Below are 6,003 nucleotides of genomic sequence, written 5' to 3' on the forward strand. Positions count from 1 at the left end.
ATGCCCAGCAATGCTACTCTCACGCTTGTGTGCTACTTCCAATTGGTGTAATGGTTGGGGTTTGAGCAATGCTTCCAACCGATACACCCTCCGGGGTTAGAGAAATGCTCCCAACCGATGCACCCTTCGAGGTTAGAGCAGTGCTTCCAAATGGTGCATCCACTAGACTACTTCCAATTGGAGCAACTGTTGGGATTTGAGTTTCATGTGATCCAAGAGCACGAAATGAAAATTGATGATCGAGATTCACAACACCGGTGACATCAGGTGGTCAACATTGCCAAACAATCACTAATAAAGAGTGTGAAAGAGCTTGAAACCTTTATCCATGGCCATTGTGGAGCATCATCAAGTTGTAAGGTTACAATCTCGTTTCACAACTGATGAAGAGTAGCAATGGCGAAGGTGTGGGTGTTTGAATTTTTCTATAAATGTAAAGTCCTACATATAATTTTATAGGAAAATTATAATGAGAAAAGACCACCAAATTTAGAGAGGCTCTTATATTTTGTGGGTTCATAAGTATTCTAAGTATAGAATGTAGTTGAATTAATGTACGTTAATGTTATTCATTTTCAAGTTGAATAAATTACTCTTTAGATTTACATTTGTTTCTTGTGGTGCTTTCTGTTTCATCTGTCTTGTCTACTTCGAAACTGCAAGCTCTTCTCAGGTGAGCTTGGTTTTTGCTTGACGGGTAGATCTTCCCATTATTGAGGTGTCGACACACGACACTAATGAATTTCGGGTAGTCTTGGCTTCAACTCCCAACTGATTATAATTCTGACCGGCAACTGTCCTGCCCACTTCGGCACTCTTGACACACTTGCAAGGTCTTCGATCAACTCTTGGGTTCATTTCTCTTGACTGTCTTGCCCGACTAGACACACAAAGTGTGGCTCTGATACCAATTGTCACGGTCCTATATCTTTGACCGTGCGGCGTTGTGATCTATACACGCTCACGACCAGCCTTAAGGGAAAATTAAGCCCCATTATATTTTTCGCCCCGGCTTTGTGGCTTCGTCGAACCTTAGGCGAGGTTTGTCTTCGCCNTTAGGCCCGTCGTCCAAATTCTGGTCAGACGCAGTTTTTTGCGAGGTTTCAGATTGTTTGTCGGAGCTCCGACCAGGGGCCTCCTTCAGGTGCTTTTCATCCGCGATCCTATTGAACTCCTCAGCCATGGACGGAGCTCTGTCTGTGTTGGATCTGTGATCAGTGCCTTTTTCAGCGCTGCGGTGGTGGTCCTCCTCGTCTGTTCTTGGTTTGTCATAGCGGCGAGCAAGAAGAGATGGCCAATGACCCTTAAGAGTACTACAAGCAAGGAGCGGATGAATTGGATTTAGGTTGAAGATGATCCCACAAGTGCGGAAACTGATCGTCATCGTAATCTTCCTTTGTGAGTTACTGTTTGGAGGGTGGTAATGAGGAAAGTGATAAAGATGAAATAAACTACAATAACTACGTGTCACGTAGTGAGCTTACCACGTGAAGCTTTCTTTATCTGCCACTTCATCCCACCCATGCTATTGCTAAGACTTGCAATAATTTTTATTTACCTTATTTTGTTATTTTGTTTTTATATAATTAATGATGTTTGAGAAATTTTTGCAAGTCGAGTAGCGATTTTGGTCCCTTTTCTTAACTTCTTCTCATCCACTTTTCTCGACTTCACTTCCTTTGAATACCGATTGTGCTGAGTTTCAAGTGTTGAATACATCAGAAAGAAATTATGTGAAAAATTGGGTAAACATAAAAAATTAGCTTGTAAAGCTTTCCTTTTAAGACTTTATCTCTTTGCTCTACATATGTGTAGCATGTGTTATTGGCAGCTTTTGCTTCGCTGCACCACTCAGAGTATTTCAATCTGGATCGAGGGACCTATTTGACCAACTTCGAAAGATAACAATATTTTCAAAAATAGATTTTCGATTAAGATACCACCCAATTAAAATTAAAGATAGATATGTATGGAAAACAGCTTTCCAAACTAGATATGGCCACTATGAATTTGTAGTGATGTCATTTGGCCTCACCAATGCCCCATCAGTGTTCATGGAACTAATGAACCAAATATTCAAGAAGTTCCTAGACACGTTTGTGATCTTGTTCATAGATGATATCCTAATATACGTGAAAATAGATCAAGAACACCAAGAAAAGCTCTAACTATCTTGAGGGAGAACAAGTTGTATGTCAAATTCTCCAAATGTGAATTTTGGCTATGACATGTTTCGTTCTTGGGACACCGTGTTTAAAGACAGAATTTCAGTAGATCCCACCAAGATAGAAGCCATCACGACATGGACACCCAACTACGGCCACAGAGGTACGAAGTTTCTTGGGATTGGTAGGTTTCTATCGAAGGTTTGTCCAAGACTTCGCTAGAATAGCCTCGCTTTTCACCCAATTGACAAAAAAGAGTGTACCTATCTTATGAGACGATGGACTGTTATGCCAATGACGTTTATGTGTTCCAGCTGTGAGTGAAATAAAGAACGAAATCCTAACCGAGGTACACAACTCACCCTTCTCAATACACCTAGGTGGTAAGAAGATGTACCAAGACCTAAAACCACACTTCTGGTGGCGAAGTATGAAAAAAAATATCGTGGAATACGTGAGTAATTGTATAGTGTGCCAACAAGTAAAAGCCTGTAGTCAGAAAACAGCTAGACTACTACAACCTCTAAGTATACTGGAGTGGAAGTGGGAGAATATTGATATGGATTTCATAGTAAGCTTACAAAAAAACACTAAAGGGTTACATGGTAATTTGGGTAATTGTCGGTCGACTGACAAAGTCAACACACTTCCTACAAGGTAAAGCAACATATATAGTAGACAATTGGGCTCAACTGTATGTGAAAGAAATCGTGAGGTTGCACGAAGTTCCAATATCAATAGTGTTGGACCGAGACCCACATTTTCCGTCGGCCTTTTGGTGCGGACTCCAAAAAGCGTTGTGTACCTACCTCGACTTTAGCACTACCCTCCACCCACAGAATGATGGTCAGACGGAACGGTTGAACAAAATCTTAGAAGACATGCTTCGGGCATGTGTTATGGATTTCACGAGAAGTTGGGACACCAAAGTACATTAAATGGAATTCTCGTACAATAATAGTTTCCAAGCAAAAATTGGGATGGCACCGTTTGAAGAATTATATGGAAAACGGTGTAGATCCCCAATGTACTTGGACGAAGTAGAAGAACGAGAACTAATAGAACCCGAGTTGGTCCATATTAAAAACGAGGCATTATAGAAAATTAGAGTAAGGATGCGCACTGCGTGTAATACCCGAAGAAAGAGAAATAGAAATAGAAAAAGGAAAAGTCAAGAGAGGGGCAAATAGGTAAATTTGCCCCTCCAACCACCTAAGGGGTTCAAATGAAACCCATCAAGAGTCCTGCAAAAGAGAAATAGTGAGAGAAACGGGTTAGAGAGAACCTAGAGAGAGGAGGAAGAATAAACGGCCGAAAGACTCATCAAAAACTACCGACGGAGTCCGTTCCGGTCAAGACTATGATGCAAGGAGCCTTTCTTGAAAGGGAAAAGAGAATGTGGGTGGCCGGATTCCCATTTTCCATCAAGAAATCGGAAAAACCCGCGAGGTAAGATCTTGAACGTTTTTTCAGATCTACAGTTTTTCTTTGTGAATCAAGATCTGAAATCTTGATATATTCACCCAGGAACAACTCACGCACGGTCTGTGAAGAAGTTTGGCCGAGACCTCAACCCGAAGGCGGAGATCCGAGAGTCGTTCGAGAACGGTAAGCGAACTTCCGACGTTCTTAACTCGTCCGATAGTCAAGCAAAAATTACAAAAAAAAAAAAAAACTAGGACGTAGCCCATAACACGATCTAGAACTTTGCCGAAGGAATCATATCGATCCGATCTACGGATCGAAAGATATGAAAATTGGAAAAGGGGACGGTGTTACGGATTTCAGAGGACAGAGAAGAGAAAAAAAAAGAGTTGGCCGGCGAACGGCGGAGGGCAGCGACAGGCGCCGAACATGCGTTGACCATCGGCTGGAGCAACACATCTCCAGCGAGGCAACGACACGTGTCGCCTGCAAGCTGGGCCAGAACCGCAACCGCGAGTCGAGTCAAGCCAGACCAGACCGGGCGACCCGCGACTGCGTGAAAGCGAGCGCGCGTGGTAGGCGTGCATGCGGCCTGCGACTGGTGCCTTCCCGCACGCGTGATCTCGCACTCCCAGCGCATTGCCAGCGGGTGAGCGCGCGTGGACCGTCCGTTTGGGCCCGATTGCTCTCTGTTTGCCCGATTTTTGCCCCGGTTCCAGTTCTAATAATGTTTTTACGTGAATAGGGACCTAATTTAAAGAAATTAATATTTTTGAACACCTCACAAGCAAAGAAACGCTAGCAAAAAGGGCACGCGTCAACTAGGTAAGTCACCACTCGGTATTTAGGAAGAAATACTTGTAGGATTCGCTTGGATTGCATGCATGCTAGTGGTTTTGCTTCAGATTAGCTCTCCATATAAATTGTTTGTCAGATTAATTGTTATGATTGTATTGGGTGAATTACATGAGTGTTGTTGTATGCTTTAAGCTTCCGTCGTATGTATGCATGCGTTTAATTTATGTTGGAATTGTGTATGTCGTGTTCCGGGTGCTTGATGGAGGTCATCGCCTCGTTGAGCCAGTATGACTAGTTTGCATGAATTATATATTATGATGTTAGAAGACGGTTGCATGCACACTCTGTTAATTGCTAGAGCCCATTTCCATGATAAGCTTAGGGGATTACTGTTAGGAGCGATATGTCGCTCTAGCCAGACTTAATTTTCCCCTAGGAACTTAGCAGTTTACCACGGCAACAAGGTACCACGGAGTGTTCATAGATTGCTAGCATGAGAACGGTATCTATAGCTTCGTGGGAGGACCAAGGGTCCATGATTAGTCCTTACTGCTCTTAGCCATTTCGCATGGGAAATGTGTCCCCACGTCGTATAGCCCATTAGCTGCATGGGAACGGGTTGGGTTGCGCCCCCCATAGGGGGACTATATGGGTGTAGGGGTATTCAGCACACCCCTAGGCTAGATACCATGTAGTCCCAGATAGCCATGTAGAGGTAGCACCTCATAGAGAGATACCGACCATATTAGCTTGGCATAAGGAACCTCTAGGTGTTTAATGAAAGGACGATAAACTGGTGAAACCCAAGGGGAAAGCTCCAAGGGACTGAGATTAGAACTAGATGTCCCAGAACTGATTTAGGAAATCGTGGGAACCTGTCAAATTAAGATGCGAAGAGAACCTACAAGTAGGTGGCTTACGGAGTATAATTTTTATATTCATTCCTTTCTACCATTTTATCAGGTGTCGGTCGAGGTGGAGGAGCGTTCGAGAGCTGTGTGGTCACAGAGGGGATCGTTCCAGAGCGTCAGTCCCTTGTCGGTCTCTTAGAGTCTTTTGTATTTTTCTTCATAATTTTATTTCCGGTTGGAAATATTTGATTTTAATTTTGTATTTGTAATTCCTTTTTATTAATTTGAAACAAAACTTTTCTCTATTTTGTTTTAATTAAATGGTATTTTTACCTTTTACTTCACTTTTCATTTCTTTTTGTTTGTGTTCGACTTCATCTTTTTAGTCACGATTCGGTTTTTCGAAGCCTCGAAAATCGGGTCGTGACAATTAGGCAAAAGCGTAGAATTAAAATTCGTTCTGATACCAATTTGTTGAAATTAAAAGCCGCTCTGATACTAACTTGTAGAAAATAAACGCTTGCTCTGAAACTAACTCGTTTAGATAACTCTCACGAAACTGTGAAGGGGGTGTCGAGAGGGGAGAGACAAGGAGAAAGAATTCTCAAGAGCGTTTTCTATTACATTGTACTTTAATTCTTACTCTTTTTCTGCTCTCCTATTTTTTTTGCTATGCTATTAGAAGTAAAGCCTATTTATAAGTTTTACTAAGGCTAAAATTGACCATAACTATGACACTTTTTCTCATCCATAAACCACTGCTT

General features: G+C 42.2%; 1 long non-coding RNA gene across 1 annotated transcript; it reads left to right on the forward strand.

The window, feature by feature from the left end:
• Nucleotides 1-3,412: 3,412 nt before the first annotated feature.
• LOC111454524 lies at nt 3,413-5,502 on the forward strand. The gene is made up of 3 exons (XR_002712441.1): nt 3,413-3,614; nt 3,693-3,773; nt 5,352-5,502. It is a non-coding gene; the product is annotated as an uncharacterized LOC111454524 (long non-coding RNA).
• The last annotated feature ends 501 nt before the right edge of the window (nt 5,503-6,003 follow it).

This window comes from Cucurbita moschata, unplaced genomic scaffold (genome assembly GCF_002738365.1).
Source record: "Cucurbita moschata cultivar Rifu unplaced genomic scaffold, Cmos_1.0 Cmo_Scf00001, whole genome shotgun sequence".
NCBI classification, from domain to species: domain Eukaryota; kingdom Viridiplantae; phylum Streptophyta; class Magnoliopsida; order Cucurbitales; family Cucurbitaceae; genus Cucurbita; species Cucurbita moschata.